At 39.4% G+C, this 18,684-nt stretch overlaps 1 long non-coding RNA gene across 1 annotated transcript in view; it reads left to right on the forward strand.

Annotated features, from left to right (window-relative positions):
* Positions 1 to 250: 250 nt before the first annotated feature.
* The window catches only part of LOC114010825 (uncharacterized), a 54,372-nt gene continuing 35,938 nt past the window's right edge, over positions 251 to 18,684 (forward strand). The window contains exon 1 of the long non-coding RNA XR_003552497.2: positions 251 to 396. This is a non-coding gene — a long non-coding RNA (uncharacterized LOC114010825). The remainder of the gene's footprint in view (positions 397 to 18,684) is intronic.

Genomic DNA, 18,684 nt, shown 5'->3' on the forward strand with positions numbered 1-18,684 from the left:
AATTTTAGGAGTGAGTGAGAGTTAGGCTTTCAGGTGAGAAATACACAATAGCTTCTAAGTTTAATATTTAATTTATTTCATTGAACAGGGAGAACAAGATCCTCCATGTGTTTTCTGCCTCTTAAGGGTCTTGGTCTCCAATTCAGGTCAGAGTTTAAGGTTATACTTATAATTAGCACTGGTAGGCATAAGCAGCTTAGAAGCTAGAGCACTGGGGGTTTTTCCTGGGTCTTCAGAGTCAAGACTAGGGGTGACTTATATGGAGGAAACCAAAAAGTTCAAGAGAACAAAGCCATATTGGGTTGTGCAGACCCTTGAATTTGCAGCAAAGCCTGGTATTAGAAGAGGTGAACCCATTTTCTCATGTTTTGTTATGGTTGCCTGGATATCTGGAAGGTCAGTTTTAGCTTGAACAACCCCATAGTTTCAGGAATATAAATGTTTCCTGGATTTCACATGACTTGAAAAGAGTGGCTGTTTACAGGGCCATTGGCTTGTCTTTCTTCTTTGATACTCCATAGATTGAAATTAACCTTAATTTTAGAGTTACATTTGTGGTGATTAGGAATTCTTCTGAGTGCAGCATCTTCTCAAAAATCTTTTAACACAAGCTGTTATACCCAACTTCAGGACTAGTTAGTTTTCTTGTGGTTGCACTTTTGTTTGTTTAGTTTTATTTTTGATTTTGTTTTCTTTTTTTTCCCCTGATATTAATTTAGCATTAAGTCTGTGATAGGAAGGAATAGTTTGCATTGCGTAATGTATGTATCTCATAATTGTTGGATGCATATTTGAAACCTTTTCCACAATAATTGGAAAAAAATATGTGGGTATGACATTCAGCACAAAATAAGTGGGGGGACTTGTTTTTCAGCCTTTGAAGTACTTGTGTTTATATTCTTTACTTTTTGAAATACCCAAGGAAATCTCTAGTCAAAGAGTTGTTAGAGCAAATAGACACTGAAACCAATACTAGATTTTTAAGAAAAAAGAGCATTTGGACTTTCAAGTTTAAATAGCAGAGTTTTATTCTTTTATGGATCAAACACCTTCCATGGTTAAAAGTATCATGGCTTTTAATACACAGTTTATGATTTCTGTTATTTCTTCCGCATAATGCAAACATCTTAACTATCACAGTAAATACAGGCATCTTAAATTTATGGTGTATTTGATTTCATTCAGCTGTGTCAGACAACAGCTCTGTATTATACTGCAGCATAAATAAGTATATATACAATATGGTAGTTAATACTTAGACTACAAATTATAGATGTACATTTAAACTAAAATAAAATCCAAAATCCAGCAATGGGAATGAAAGGCAGTGTTATGATTTTTTTTTTCTTTCCATTTCCTTAAGGTGAAATCCAGGGTTATTACTTCCAGGGTGGCTTTTACCTCAGGGATAACATGGCCCATTTTCACCAGAATTTCAGAGGCTTTCGTACAGCTTTTCTTTGTTATCTTATCTTGATGGTGACATGCAGTGGCAGCCTATCACAACAGAGGTAACCTGCAAACCTCCTGGAAACTGTTGCAACACCTAAGTTACAATATGTAAAAACCTCTTACAGCATGTAAGAGGCTGCCAGGACATAGCTTTTGAGAAGTGGTCAGAGTTATTGCAGTGTTCTCATGCTGTCAGGCACTCGTGCCAAAGCCCTCAGTGGGCTATCCACAGGCTCACGGAGACAGAATGGGACAGACTGGGCTGAGTGCAAGATGAAACTTGAAGCCCAGTTTCCTGCTTTCTTAATGCTGGTGCTGTGAAATAGGACAAATACAGCCTGATCACCTTCAAGTTAACATGTTGGTGTAGCAACAACCAGGAGAGAGGTTGCAAGGATGGAGTGCAGCATCAGTTAAATGTAACCATGGGTGACTGGCTGGTTTAGGCTGCTTAAAGAGAATTAATATATAAGAATTGAATTACCTGTGTCACTCATCGCTTCAACTTTGTTGGTTTAGAAGAAATACTAGTGGATGATGGCAGTGTGGTGTATGTAGTGGGAGGCATACTGAGTGAAAGGGTTAAAAGACTCTATGTTGCAAAAATAACATAAAGATAGATATAAAAAAAAAAGAGTTGTCTTATAAAGAAATCTCGTTTCTCTAACTTTGCCATCCTTAGTGTATTAGGGAGTAATATCAATGATACAGATGTAATATGGTATATGAGTTTCCATATTTGGCTAAACCTTCTACTCAAGTAAAGCTCCCTAGTGCAGCTAAGTCTGGTCAGCTGAGGATAAGAATGAGCGACTGAAATAAATAACTTTTTCTTCTTTCCAAGTAACAGCTTTTTGGCAGTCTTGGTAAGAGCACAGTCAGAATTGTGTGCAGTTTGGGACTTCTCATCACAAAACTGAAGTTAACAGGTTAGATGAGATTCAGGAGAGGACAGCTAAAATGCAGATGAACCAACATGCAGTTATGTCTGGAATAACAGACAGATGTGGCTACAGACCACTGTGGTGGGGGTAAAAGAAGAGTGCTGGGTCGTATATAATTTTTTATATACTTTGTCAAAGAGAGAGCTTTGTTGTCTTCAGGAGGCTTTGACTCAAGCATTATTTAATCAACAGTAGGTAAAGAGTAGGTAAAGGTATACCTCTGTAATATAAATACTTTACTAAAAAGCACAAGGAGGACTTGCTTAATAATGGTGGCAGATACTGAAAAGCACAAGGAGGACTTGCTTAATAATGGTGGCAGAATAAGGAGCAGAAGCTTCAAGAACAATAAAGGGAAGGAGAAAGTTTATTTTTTTTTAATTTTTTTTTTTAGTAATTGGTAAAACTGAACAGCAATTCAAAATAGAAATTGCTACAAACAGAAGAACATTTCCTAAAGACAGTGACCTTCAGGCATGATACCATGACCTGACTGGCACTGGTGTCAATCCAGGAACATTCTGCTGAAGCCTGGAGTTACTCTGACTGGTAATGGGAAGCAAAATCTGCCCTCAGGAGATTTATTCTGCAGAGTAGGCAGGATAGTAAAATCAACTGCAGAGTGAGAACTCAGCATTTTTTGTTATGGGAAACTTCTAAAACAGCCAAGGTAAAATCCTGTTGATCTTAGCGCTAAGTAGAAATCATGGTGGAATACAAAAGTGTGAACTCACTTCAAGGCCGCGGTTTTCATGTCCTTTCAAACCTCACCTTTTTTTTGTGAACTGTGCATATGTTCAGTTTAACAATTCTACTTTGTGCTCTTTGTCTTCACATTTAGTCCTTATCAGCTTCCAACAACACTACTTCACATGCAGCTCTATCAAGTTTCCCAAAGCGTTGTCTCTGGAAATCTTTGCAGACCTACAGCTTCCAATTTGTCTGCATTCATGTTTTGGTATCCTATTAAAACAAAATCTAGTTTCTGCCACAGCAGCATAATCCTCAATAAAAGCAGTCAAAAATTCCAGATGATAGGCTGAAATCAGCGATTACAACAGAAAAAAGTGAAGTTATTTATATGATTAATAGCACCATATTAAATGTGATAACCTAGAAAGAGAAATGAGAAGACTGGATAATCTGAGTACTGCAAGTGGCCCATCACAACCTTGAAGTTCAGACAGGGTACATTCAGGACCCTGTTTTCTCCTGTAGATATTGGAATTGGTTGTTGGTTGGTTTTTTGTTTTTTTTTGTCAACTTTGGTGGCATTTATACCGGTATAAAATTGTGTAAGGGAAAAATTCAGTGTCTGGTTTCTGGGGATTAAAGGGAAAATATTACAGTGGTCTCCTGTTCCATTTCTGAATGCAGGTCTACCACGTACGCTGCTCCAGATATCTGCAACTGAGCTCACACTCATGCAACTTGGGAGGGTAGGAGGTCACCCTTGCCGCAAAGCCTCTTATTGAGGGGATCTTGTTAATCCATACAGCCTGGTTCAAACTAATTAGGATGGATATGGACACTGTAACGAGAAAAATAGGCCACCTGTCCTTGAGAAATCCCCAGGGACACGGGAGTGGAGAGATAGCTGCACAATTGCTGACTCCAAGGAAGGATCTGCAACAAACTGCAGAGTGTCACTTCCAGCACCTTCTGGCATACCTGATGAAAAGCAATGGCTTTCAACTTTTAAAGGTGAACTACAAGAGCAAAGCAAAAGTTAAACCTAATTAAGCACCAGTTTCTATGCTGAGGTCTTCCTCTGAGAAGACAGTGTGGGACAGTATGAAGAAAAGGACATGATAAGCCACTTTTTTGTGTTTTGGTTTGGTTTGGTTTGGGTTTTTTTTTGTATGCCCATGGACCCTTCTCGGGCTGTGTTTACTCTGCAAACACGTCATCATTCAACTATGTAAATACCATTTTGTTTTTCCTGTGAACTGCAATCTTGATTATTATTTTTTTAAATACATATACTTTTTATTTTCTTCACTTAGGAAGAGGAAAGGTGTCACAGCAGTTTATCTAACCAGTTCTTGCTCTGAATTCTTCTAAGCAAGGCAGAGTTTGACCCAAGATTTTAAAAAAGAAAGGGTAATTTAATGAAACTTGCATAATTCTCTGAGGGGAGGGTTGTATTCTATAGTTCTTATTAGCCAGTTCTTGATGATGTGATCCCAGAAAGAAAACTAAAAAATTCCTAATATCCCAAAGCCACACCCTTTCTCCCCAATATAAAAAAAATATAATGAAGAAAATACTTGCACTCTGTAGATCGCTCTAAGCACAGGTATGCAGAGCAAAAGACACATTTTTTTGTTTGTTTAGGCTTTTTTTCAGGAATCACAGAATGGTTGAAGCTAGAAGGGACCTCTGGGAGTCATCTGGTCCCACAATTCTGCTCAAGCAGGGCCACCTAGACCTGGTTGCCCGGGACCATGTCCAGGCAGCTTTTGAATATCTCCAAAGATTGAGACTCCACAGCCTCCAAACATCCTGTGTTTCAGTTTGTGCCTATTGCCCCAGTCCTGTCAGTTCAAGAGGATGTAGTAGTCTACAGTGAACCAAGTAGATGGAAGCTCATTTATGTGTTTTGTTCTAGTGACAAACAGAAGTGTGTAGCATGAGACCATCCCTTGCAATGTCTTTTGGTCCATTTCAGGGAAAGACAGATGTGAGTCTGGCAGTCCACGCTGAAACATCCTCAGCACTGTCAGCCACTTAAGGATGCAGAATTTGCCTTTCATTCCAAAGATGTGAAATATTACCTTCATTTTTCTTCCAGAATTTAGCCTTCAAACCCACAAATCTCAGCAGGAAGTACCACACCAACCTTTAAAATTGGGCAGTGGGTAGGACTTGTTACTTTCAGTTCCCTTTTAAATTACTGAGCTGCTTTTCCTTAATTTTTTCTCCAGCTACTTGACTTCACAGCTCAGCATTAGCAGTTTCCCTTTTTCTATTTCTAAAAATGTTTTCTTACCCCCCTCCCCCCCTTTTTTTTTCTCTTTTATTTGTTTCCTCTCACTTGAGTGGCAGAAGACAGTAGCCATGTCACACTGATACAGCACTGACAGCCCTGGCGGTGTCTTGGCCTTGTTACAGAGAGCTGCCACCAGTTTCTGGCACTAGCCATGGTGATGTTTAGGACAGATGTCCTCTGGCTGTCAGGAAGACATGACATGGACAGCCTTGGCCTGCGGCTGGGAGGGTCTTGTGCAGGGAGGCAAGGGCTGCTCATGGTGATGGAGGGTGTCTGCTGGTCCTTGTTTCTCCTAGTTTTGACAGCCTTAGCTCTAGACAGGGATGTGACCAGATCACGGCATGCTCCTGTCCTCACCCTCCTCCAACACTCAGCCAGAGAGTGTTGCAGCTTTGTACAAGGACATTGACCTAAGGATAAGAGAACACACATAACCCCAGTCTGTACCATGTCATAGTCCTACGGGCAGCTGGAATGTCCCCACAGCTGTGAACAAAGGAAGCTCCACATCGCCCACCTTCTCTTTAGCCTGTCATCACCTCCTAAAACAAACAAACAAAACATCTCAACTGGAAATAGAAGAGTGTATAACAAATTAAATCAACATTTTTAAGTTTTTCACCTTTATGCAAAGAACAGTCTAGCTTGCCAAGACTGTACAGTAATATATTGAATATTCTAGGTGGTTCAGCACTTTACTGAAGGGCCTTTTGCTGTGTTGCCAATGAGTCACATAAATTCACTGGTCACCTTTGGAAATCTTGGTTGAAGCCTGAAGAACTTTTAAAAATGGTTATAATTCAGAATTTATTTTCTTCTTTTATAGTTTTGTCCTTCCTTACTTCAGCATTTCCCTTCAGAAGGACTCCAAAGATCATGATCAAAGCTGCATGGGGGATCATGCTGATCACCACTGCAGGTTACAGGTATAAATTTCTTCTGAACCTACATCACCTCCATACTTTGGGGATCTCCACTGCTCTAATCTCAGTATCCTTGGTGAAAAAAATAAGTTGCTCTCCTGACCCATGGCTGATGTAATTTTCACAGCTCCTTTGAACTCACTGCCACTATATCAGTCTGTGATGTTTGGGCCATAAAGATTTGTGAGGGAGTTATTCAGTGATACTCTCAAAAGTTGTCTTTTAGTCAGCAAGCAGAATCTGTAGAATCTAATTATCAGGGGAACACATGATTTTATCAATGCTGTAGTGCCCTGTAGTAGCAGTCAATGAAACCAGTGTACTACAGATCACCACAAACCAAAAGAACTGAAGAAGGCCAGTTTTGCAGAAATAATGCTTTTCATGTGCAAAGCAGCACATGTTGCCTAACAAAAGTTCAGAAAGAGACAAGGAGAGGAAGAATATTGGATGTACAAATTCTGAATCTAGATGAGAATGTAGAGAATGTGACTTGATATGAGAATTTTCTTCAAAATCTTACAAGTAATTCTTCTGTGTTTTACATAAGCAAATTCTTAAATATTATGCAAAATGCCACTGCTCTTCACAAATAAAGTGTTGATGAAAAGCAAACGCAGCAGTGTGATTTGAAGTCTAAAGTGCCAACAGATGTTGTTTTTGAATGAACTTCCATTGCTTAACCACTGGGTCTAGTTATTGCCATCTAAAGAGGAAGATGAAGCAACTTTGCATGCTGTGGATGCTGGCTGTCAATTTGCAGCATGCAAATTAAATTGTAGCTAATCCTTAAAAGGCAGTGCCTCTAAACACAATAGGTGGGTGGCTCAATTGTCAAATGCAATGTGGCTGCAAGTTGCCTTTGGAAGCACCTTCCCCCCTTGCCCCCCACCCCCCCCCCAACTGGGAGACTCTGCCAGTTCCCCATGTTAAAACCAGAAAACATAAGTGGGATAGATACCTTAACCCAGCTCGCTGTTGTACTGTGATTTCCTGATTGAAATGCCCCAGAACCACATTTCTTGCACCATACTTGTTTCCTTGTTATCAAGCAGGGCCCTGCACTTGCAAAGCTCTCATACATGCCTGCAGCTGTGCAGGGCAGTTTGGCAGTGGGACAAGCTTTAATTGAGAGTGGAGAAGTGCATGGTGAGAAGATGTAGTGGCTTGGGTGCTGCTGAAATGCCAAAAATCTTTGCTTAGAATAATTGCTTCCTGAAGATTATTGCAGGCATATCTAAAACTCTAAATTATGGTAAAATGTGGGAGCTCTCCAAGGTGGCTTTAAGCTGACTTTGCCCTTATTTTACTGCCCTTCTGCTGTGTCAGCAGATCTTGGATGCAACCAGTCATTTGACCTAAAGTACTTATTTGTAATTAGGTGTCAAAAATAAGGTGACAACAGCAGTCTAATTCCAGTGGCTCTGTCTACCTGAAATGCAAATCTCTCTTCATTGAGTAATTAAGCTATGAAATTTAGAGTGCTCAAAGCCTTTGATGTTTTGAAGTAATTAGCAATATGGAGAAAGATACTGCTTTCTGCAAGTGCCAACAGCTGATTTGCAATAAACCCAATGCATTTGGTTTTCTGTTATTAAATAAGTTGTATTATTCATTATTTACCAGTATTTTGCCAGCTGCCAGCATTTGTAAAAATGTTTGTATAGCCCAAATGCACTGCAAAGATGAGCACAAACTGTTCAAGTCATTAATTACCATTTACGTGACTGTAGCACGTAGGAATTGATCCTCATCATATAACAGAGCCCTATCATGCAAGAAGCTGAACAAACCAAAACAAAATTGTTCAAAACTTGATAGCAGGCAATACTGAATAATGAACAAAACAAATATTCAGCAAATAATTTTAAACAACAAATCCTCTGTTGTTTGTATTTTTATGGCATCATGGTAAAATGTGATGAAGACATGCATACCCTCAGCAACTGTTAGGTAGTTTGCAAGCTGGTGCTTTCCTGGGCTAGTGCACAATACACTTGGAGGAAAAAGGCTGGTTTCTTTCCCTGGACACCAAAGTGGCAGACAGGGTCTTCTGGATACTGGGACAGAGAAAGGTAGCAAAGGTGTTGGGACAGGACAGGGAGCATGTCCAGGTTTTGCGGGGAGTCATGGTGGGTAGCAAACAAGGTACAGGACAGGATTAACTCAGCTGCAGGACTGAATTCCTTGTTGGGAGTTTTACATTTAAATGCTTCACCTTAGAAAATGGCAATTCACCTCTGGCAAGGTAAACATCTGTGAGCAGTCACAAGCATTGGGAAATATTTAGCACTCTTTCTTTCTCTGACTTACTAAAATGCAAACTTCTACCCCTACAAATCTGATGTATATTCCATCATTGGTCTTTGAAAGATATTTCTTCCTACCAGCTGGCCTGGTATGCTTAATACTCATACTTTTCATGTGGGGGTATGGGAACTGCTGGTTTAACCTCAGACTTGCCATGCTTTCTTCTGGAGAGCTTCTACAGGCTTATCTGGAAAGCTAACTGGCCTGAGAGCATACAGTTCTTACTTTCGTTTTCCTCCATTTAAAGTCTTTATTGCTTGTGGAAGTGGGTATCATTTATCTGATTGGTTATGCCTTTTTATTGTTATTATTATTATTATTTTATAAACAGTTTCTAATGATCACAGGCCATCAGCAGTCTGCAGGCTAACAAGGGAGCAATACCGAGTTCAGCTGTTCAGCTCCTGCAAGGGTAGCCTGTTAGCCATCCCAGCCTGGTCTTTATCTAACTGGTTCTCAAATCCTTCAAAAATGGACCTTCCACATCTTCCTTTGGGGGATGTATCTGGTATTTAGCTACCATTTTATGACATGAACTGGGGCTAGTAGGCTTGTGTAACACACAGGACAATAAACTTTTGACTGAAGAATAAACAAGCTATTGTAAAATATTTAGCAAGATTACTGAGGACTAAAAAGACTTATTATTTTATTGGTACTAAAATTATAAACCAATTTTCAAAGAGGTTTAAAAGTATTCTGAGCTGTTTACCGGGTGTTTTGTAAATGAGTTAATTTGGATGCTGATGCTGCTATCTAATAATGAAATGAGCATGCTTAGATAGGGGCTGGGGCCAGGGAAAAATGTTTCTGATCAATCACAGCAAAGCTTAAACTTGTTTATGAAAAATATGAATTAAGGCTATTCATAAATGCTGGGTATGGATCAGCTTTGAGTTACTTTATAAACAACTTATGTGCTTTATTATTTTTTCACTTTTTTGCATTATCATCAAAACAAAATCAGATAATGCAAGTTTTGCAGTGTTTCACTAATAGGAATGGTATTTTAATTAGCAGTCTCGTGAACTGATTCTGGGAATAGCATCTGCCCAGTTAGTGTAGATAGGCAGGGGTGAGGGATAAGGGAATATTTTTTTATACCACAGGTCTTTTGAGGATTTACGTATGGTCCTGCCTATGAGTGTAAAGGACTACTGCTGGTGGTGTCTGTGTGCTTAAGTGAAGCAGGTGCACAAATCCTTCAGCATCTATAAATCTAATGGATCAAAATATTCTCTCACTATTAGAGTATTGCAGTCCTGAAATATCTGTAGAATACCCTGATATATTTTTTACTTCATCTATCATTTGCATACAACACCACTTAGAGATACAAATGGTGTCCATACTGCACTGTTACAGCAACAGTTACCTTATGTGATTGCTAGCAACATGAATGGGAACAGAATAACAGGCTTGGAGGTGCTTCACAGGATGACAGGCAATGAGAAAAGTCGGGAGGAAGGTTTCTAAATGATAACTAAATCACAATTTCTTAACTCCCTCCCTTTCACTGCAGTAGCCCAGCATCAAGCTCTTCACAGGTTTTAGAGGTTTTTTTAAATATTATAATAACACATTCATAGAAAGGCAAAGGTATCACATACCTGAAACAGTGCTTCTGATTATACCTGCAGGTGCAATATTAGTGCATAAAGATGGCTATTTGCATATCTAGCTCCAGAGATACAGATGCAAATCAAGCTCAGTATATTTGCACACATTTCCTAATCTTCCTTATTTAGCTCATGGACCAGCCTTGGTAAACATTGTGACATCTACAGTACTTACTTCTCTGATGCTTTTCTTCCAAGCTGAATGTCTGGCTCCCTGGTAAATGAGCTGGGAGCACACTGTGAGTCTTAGAGAATCAAACCAGTTTGAGAATGATAGATTCTGGAGGTAAATAATGACCTTTCATATTATATTTTGCTGCCATTCAGGTGAGATTTAGTTACTTTTGCAACAAACAAACTGAGATTTTTCTGTCAAAACCCAGTGCTTTTATCTATGCTGTGGGCAATGCTCTCATATGTAGTCTAAGTTTATTTTCAGAGATGTAAATCTATCAGTTAGATGGGTGATGTGTTAAAAGATACAGGTGGCCTGTGAATCCTCTAAGTAAGGAGGAGGCACTTGAGAGGTTTTAAACTCCTGAATGATAAAGAAGAGGTATAAATAGTGGCTTGTAACAGTATTAAAAAGCTTTACCAACATAGAAAGAGGGGCAATATTTACTGCAAGTAATAAATATTTGTAATTGTTAAGTGGTGCTTTTCAAATGATATTTCATGTCTAGTTTTATTTTGAGTTATTTTTTAAAACTTCAGTTCCTCATGAAAACAAGTTGTATAGCTTATGGTATTACCCCAGCAAAATGATTTCCATAAATAAAGCAAGAGGCAATAGAAGGGAACGTATATAAAGATTAATGCATCAGACTTTTAAGCTTACAGTGACTAACAATAATTTCAGAGACTTAAGTTATTGGGAAGGAAATCTCTCATATGGAACCAGGCAACAAATCCAAAACTACCTGAGCAGCATGGGCAATTTACTTTCCTTCCACTTAAAGAATTGTATTTTTATAGCCATTTTCCCTGAGCTTATTGATTTTGTATGCAATTTTCTCCAAAGACAGAAAGCAACTAGATTTAGCACACAAATGGATGTAGATGGTAATTAATGTTTGTGCTGTTTGTCAGCCTAACGCAGCCGATGAGAACTTCTGTGGGCTTCCCTGCACAGGATGGGAAGGGGAGTATTTCCTTCCTGCAAAACTGCATGGGGAGGGGACCATGCAGCTGTGGAGTGGAGTAAAGATACCAGAAAGGTGATGGCAGATCTGGTCCTTCTGATTTGGTCAAGATTAGAGATTCATGTATAGAGTCAGGCAGTTAATATTTCCTTCTTTAAAAAGAGAAAAGTCACAATCAGATGCAACTGGAAAACTATACCTTACCTTCTATTATTTCAAATTAATTTCCATTGAACTAAGTGTGGAAAAAAAATAGGTGTAGAAAATGTCAGAGAATGTAAGGTCGCTTTACCAATTAAAGGTAGTTAACCTTGCACTAAGTCCTAGATGCTGGAAAAAAAACCCCAAAACTAAAAAACCCCACAACATAGGCTGGATCTCAGTTAACATCTGTAGCATGTAGGAACCACATAACATCAGTTTCTTTTAGAAGTTGCAGTTTCATTTCCTAATACAGTGAATATAACAACACTGTTCATTAGGGATCAGTTTAGATTCACTTTAGATAAAAATACATGGAGAATAGGGGCCTAGATTATTAATATATTATTATATCATTCTTAAATAAATAATGTAGAGATCACAGAATAATGAATAATAGTATCAGAAAAACAAAATCAGAAAATTCATAAAGTACATTGTTAAAAAAGCAAGAAAAGCATTAATTCAGATCTGGGGCAAAAATTTAGCTCAATTTTTATTTAATTCTAGCTTATAACTCTGTTACAGAGGACCAAAACAACCTGTATAACAAGATTCAAATGTCTGGAAGGTACTGTCAGTTAGTGAACTGATGCTGTTTTGCAATGTAGCATGATGCAGTTGTATCATCTAAGGTGCATGTTATCAGTAGAGTGGATCTAGAAAAGGGTTTGCTACAAACTCATTAGGTATTATGCAAATCATACATTACCGAGAATCTCTTACTGTACCTAGAATAACAGAGATGTCAATGTTGTAGCTCTACAGATTGGAAAATGCTAATTTTATTTAATGACATCCAGCACCAGTGAATGAGCCACTAATGATCACTCTCTTTTGTTTTCCATTTAAGAAACATATTCGGTACAGTTGGTAATCATCAAAACAAACCAGAATCAAAACTGACATCTCAAGCTTCCAATTATGAACAAGCTGCACACATTTTAGAACAACAGTCTGAAAATACTGGAGACCAGGTGCAACCTTTCACCCTTCAGATCTACCTACTTTAAATTCTTGATATCTGCTGCCTTGTCATTTCCTCTGTCACTGCATGGTGATCCCTTTCAATGGGTAATAATCCATTGTATTGTATCTCACGGGCTGAAGAAGCATAGTAGATTGGATAGGTACGGTTCCCACGTGACATACCTTATTAACTTCAAACAAAACCGACAGGGTAAACCGATGATCAGAAACCCTTACAAGCATGCATGGTTAGAAATAAATAATGAAGAAAAAAAAAAAAAAGGAAATTCAGCTATTCACAATGAATTTCAACACTGTAAAATACACAAATTCAGAACTGATGGGAAAGGTGCCTTGACATTCTCAGGAACCTGGCTTCTCAGTTTTTACTCTCCTTGTTTCAGCCAGAGCTGCTTTGCATACTGTGTTATTTTTGGAACAAGGGTTTGTTTTTTTCTAAGGACTTCAGGAAGCCTTTATCCACGGCTCACAATTTGTACAGCCTCTGTTTACAGTTTGTAGGTGAAAGAATTGCCAATTTGAAGCACAGAACTTTTGCTCGTATTCAGTTACAACAAATGCACTTTGTACAGAGCTTAATGACTAACATCATTGACTAGCACATAGTATCACAGAGCGTTGTCCTGCAGGCAGCTGGGTACCCACTCTGAGGCATCGAGTCCTTGAGCAAGCTGCGTAATTGAGCCTCTAATGAGGCATGCCTTTTGCATGCTTTTTCAAAGTAAACCCCTGTTTGTCTGCAAAGCGTAAGGAAGCCAGGCAGGAGCCAGACATGGTGTAATTAGAGAACAATTTTGAAACATGTGTCTCATGTTGTGGGGAGTGACGCTGCAAGACTTTTCATTTCAGAAAGTACAGCATCCTGTGCTCTGACTTTTAGAGGGCACCAGTGCAAAGAGGAGAGTGTGGGCAGCTCCTGCTGCTTGAACAGCCTCTAGGAGCCCTAAGGCCTTTCTGGTTTATTCAAGGGTCTGTGCAGCCAGCTTTGACTTCTTGTGCCCCTTCCACATGCTCAGGAACCCACAGATCCTGAAATGATGAAAAGCTTTGTACGTGGAAGGTGACTCTTTGGCCTTGCACATGCACATAATTGCCAAAGCAGGACAGGTGAGCAGCACTATGGAACAGTGTGTGCCAGCAGAAATCACAGCAATGAGGGAATGCAACACCTCTGAGGTCAGACACAGGAAAGTTTTACTTTGCAGAGGAGTCTGGTAGAGAAAAGCATCCTTCTGGCATAAATGACAGAGGTGATTCCTGTTATGGCCTGGTACGCTTGACAGAAAATGCATTATCTAGCAAGACAACCCTATATAGTGCATCCTGCAGACACTAAGGGTTCCATGGAAAATCATTCCTAGATTTGGAACTTTGTAGTATAGGAACATAAAAGTGAGTTTGAAAGAAGGACTTTTGTCCTCACCTGAATGTGGCACATGAAAAGGGAGAGTGTATTTAATTTGTGCTCACATCCAGTACTACTGTTCCAATATTTTGTATTTATGTATATTCAGCTTTCTTCTAATAAAGGAAACTAAATGCATATTGACTCTTTGAAATGCATACTGTCCTGATACGAAGGCTCTTGTCACTATGCTAAAAGATGTTTGAAATACCTCCCCTATGATATCTATCAGAATAATAAATTCTGAGGTTTCGATACCCATAATCCTTTTCTAAAAGATATCAGAGCGCTTTTGCAATTTTTCTGTGATAAAGCTCATCAATCATACCGGTCTCAACTGTATAATCTCTCATTATTACATTGTGAATTTATTTCCTGTAGCTCCATTGCTTCTTAGTGTTTTGCATGTGCACTTTCTGTTCCTGGAAGATTTATGCACCGTGGTCTTGGCCTTCTCAATAGTTTAACAGGTATTTAAGTGAAATTATTCTAAGTAAACATCCAAAGTCATTGTGTACCATTTATCGACTGGGAGTCAGATAAGGCAGCACTTCAGAGGGTTGTAAATTGTGTTTAAGCTTGCAATAAACTAACAAATCACATCATACATATGAGTGGTTCACCTATGTGAATATCAGACAAGTGTCCTCACCAGACAGGAGAAGAACATGCCTGTCCTATGTGTTACAGTTCAAGGGATGTGTTTAATGAAAACAAAAAATAGGATTCCCCAGAAGCCATTTTTCTTTTGGGAAATAAGACAAGTTTCAATTCAGTTTACAGTTTTATTTCTTGGGAGGTGAAAGGGAGGTACAACCTAGTTTTGCTGTAATCTCTAACCAAAAACCCAGCCAGAACTGCTCTCCCAACTGTTTAACTACCTTAAGTTTTATTGAGAAACTTAGCAAACCTAGTGCATTCGGAGCTGCTGGTAGCATCAGCTAGATTCCTAGGCTCTGACTTAAGCCTTGTTCTTTCCTGGATACAGTATGCATGTGTGGTGGGTTAACTTTGGCCAGCAGCCGGCCACTCAGCCAGCTGCCCTGTGACTCCCCCTTCTCAGTAAAGCAGTGTAAGAAAATATGATGAAAAAGCTCACGGATCAAAATAAAGACACCAATTACCATCATGGGCAAAACAGGCTTGACTTAGGGAAAATAAATTTATTTTGTTGCTAATTAAAATAGACTTGGACAATGAGAAACAAAGACAAAATTAAAGCACCACCTTACCCCTCCTGCTTTTTCCCAGGCTCAACTCTACTCCTTCATTCCCACTCTTCTACCTCCCCCTGCTCAACAGCACAGGGGGATGGGGAATGGGCAGTTGCAGTAAGTTCATAACTCCTACTTGCTGCTCCTTCCCCCTCACACTGTTCCCCTGCTCTGGTGTGGATCCTCCGTGGACAGCAGTCCAGCATAAACCTGCTCCAGCATGGGATTTTTTTCAGGGAATACCCCCTTGCTCCGGTGCTGGTTCTCCTTGGGCAGCAGTGTGGGTATATGCTCCAGCCTGGACTCTACAAGGGCTACAGGGTAATCTCTGAAGCAGAGACTTTTTTGGTTTTGGCAGCTGCACTTCTAAACAGCTTTCACCGGAGCTGTGTGGGTGGGGTCACTGTACCTATGCAGGGGTCAGCGTGGCAGAGCAGCAAGAGCTCAGATGCAGAAAGAACAAATGTATTTCAAGGTCATCAGAGCCAGGTGTATCATTAAAGCACTGGCTTCCCTTAGGCAGGAATAGGATATTTTCAGCATTTTATACCTGCCACGGAAGAGGCTGATGTTCCTCTGCCTCCAGCCATTCTTTGCAGTTACTTATTGCGGTTAATTTTGTTAACATTGCTGAGCTCTGTGTTCAGATCAGCTTGTGGGGTGATGTTGAACACCGTACCATTAAGTCCTGCCCTAAAGCCCACTGCAAACATAACCAGCCTGTCTAAAAACACGTTCAGTCAGGATGCGCAAACCCAGTGCACTGGTCAGGAGGCTGCTTTTGGCATTACTGTCTGCTTTTTTTCCTCTTCCTTTTTTGTGTCCTCTTAAATCACTTTACCCCAAAGCACTGCTCTGTCCTCAGTGATGCCACCTTTAATTACAAACTACCATTGATGTATTTTTTTCAGCTCTGTAATTCAGATGATTAAGCAGCATACTCTTAAACTCATGTTTCCCTGCCTTACAGGGCAGTGTATTTTACACTTGGTTGTAGAGGAATGCAGGCAGTGGGTTGATTGACATGGATGATGTGCAGCTGTAGCTCCTTCCTGCTAAGTGGTTAAATAGCCCTGAGGAGCGTGGGAGAGGTGGTTGGAGGAAGGAGGAGTGGTGTGGCCTGGCCTTGCCTCTGGAGGAAGGAGAAAAAGCACAGACATTAGCATCTGACCAACAAGGTAAAGCCTTGATGTAGCTTGCTAGTTTTGTTTGTGCTGTGACAATTGGGGCCCTGTGTGAAGCAAACTGGTTTGGACTCCAACTACAACGCTTGGTCACAGACCAAGGGCCAAATACAGAAACCCTCTGTCTGAAGCCATATGTATTCATTTGTGGACAGTTTGTAAGATTAAATTACACATCAATATTTGCTTATTCTGCCATGTAATTAATGTACTGCAAGCAGATTTAGAATCATAATTTGTATAGGTTTTTCAAGAGCTGGTTAATATGTTTACTTTTGAAAGTACTTGTCTATTAGGTGGACTGTACATGGGATAAATCACCCAAACAGTGATCAAAAAGAAAGCATATTTGACCATCATATCATTTAATTAAGAACAAATGTTTCTATAGAATTGCTGGACTATGGCAGATGAAAAGAGCAATTCCTACTTTAACAGCTCACAAAAGTGCAATCGCTGCAGTGAAAGATCGGGGTATCATGTAGGTAATGTGCCTTGTCAGTAGCTGTGGTACGCTGTGTAATGGAAGTGGTTTCAAGAGGTTCTCCATCTTGTTATGCTACTGCTAACGTGTTGAAGTGATCCTTCCTCCAAAGTGATGAAAAAGCACCTAAAGCTAGCATGCTGCTGGGAAACACTTTATGGTTGCCGAAGACACTACATACGGTGGGACATGTACCAAGACCTTACTAGACTTACATGCAAGAGTCAGTGAGGATAAACACTCCCTGATGAAAATAACTTGAATGTGTCTGCCTTGTAGATCAGAATATCAGTAATTTTTGAGAAATGATAATTTGTTCCCTGGTGCTGTAGTGACAGTCCCAAAGGAAGAGCTGGTCAATGCCCATTGTGCCTTGTACTTGCTTGCTTTTGTGCTTTTTTTTCTTTTTTCCCCCAAAAGCTGTAAACCTGTAACGTCCTATTCCACAGAATCCAACTTGTGACCTACTATAAGGGGCACTATCTCATTAATCAGTGAAAGCAGAAACAACATGTCAAGCTCATAAAAAATTATGGATCTGACTTGCTAACTATTGAGCTCTCTTGACAAATAAGATACCGTTGTTTCTCAAGGCCTTTGAGGAAAAAGCCGCTGAATGTAATTAAGGATCTGGTATGGCTGCCTTTATACTGTATGTAGAACAGTGCTGGCTGCACAAAGAAGACTTTATCTGTATTATCAACACAACTTATGTTAACAATTGTTACTGTACACGGAGTGGCTCTTGAAAGGCTTCTCCTTTCAAAGTGTTGAGGTTGTTCAGGACTTCAGAGGGAAATGGGAAACAGAAGACTAATTTGATTTAAATATTCCTTTATTTAGAAATAAGGACATAGAATAAACCTTAATACAGTCAAGAAACAAGTATGCAAAGATGGAATAACTGAGCTGAAGCATATAGTGTATGCATTGTTTTAGGTCCCCGGCCTCCTTTCTCATTTGTTTTTGAACACTACATACTGTACGTATCTTCATGGCTTTCTAAGACCCTTTCTATCACACCCATTTTTATGCTAGTTTATTTTTATGCTTCAACATAACACAATGACTTTACCCTAATTGTACTGATTCATAAGTGGGTAAGTCCCCAAAACTATTCCAAAGGCTGTGAGGTTAAAAATATTGAAGTAAAATGAGTGAAGCTTTTTTACCAACTTTAGGCCAGCTATAAAAATAACCGAAGTTCTTCAGCCAGCATTAGAGGTGGTAGAGGGAGATGGGAGTTTTCATACAAAATTTGGCTGCTATAGATCTCCTAATTGTATGCGTCTGTCTTCTTTTTTTCCCAACGCATTATGTCATTCAAGTCTGCACAGCTATCCGCTAATGTCATAGTTGTAGATAATATTGGCTGCCATGATAATTCAATTTGTACTGTGTGCTCAATTTCACAATTTTTGTCCCACTTTCTTTGTTTCCTTACAGCAGGTAAGGGAAAATTCAGTGTTTGAATCTGAATTTTCCTATCATATTCTCAATTGTTCATAATCTTTTGAAGGTGTTTTGTAACTGTAAGTCGACTAGGAAATGGTCAAGCTATATAACTTTTGAACCTATTTCTGTGAGGACAGCATTTCACCTACTTTCTTATGTGATCTGAAGTAGGTTGTGAAACTTACTTGGTATTTCTGTTTATGTCTAGGTCTACATAATATCTCAGCCACTGTAGAGGGCTTTTCCTTCCCTAAGTCATACTGAGTTGGCAAAGAAAAAGGACTACATTTAGATGTTATTTGATTTAAGGGATAAATCTCAATTATTTTAATTCTTCCTGCCCTAATAAATGATAATAAACCTTCCAGT

Source organism: Falco peregrinus, chromosome 2, assembly GCF_023634155.1.
Source record: "Falco peregrinus isolate bFalPer1 chromosome 2, bFalPer1.pri, whole genome shotgun sequence".
NCBI lineage: Eukaryota > Metazoa > Chordata > Aves > Falconiformes > Falconidae > Falco > Falco peregrinus.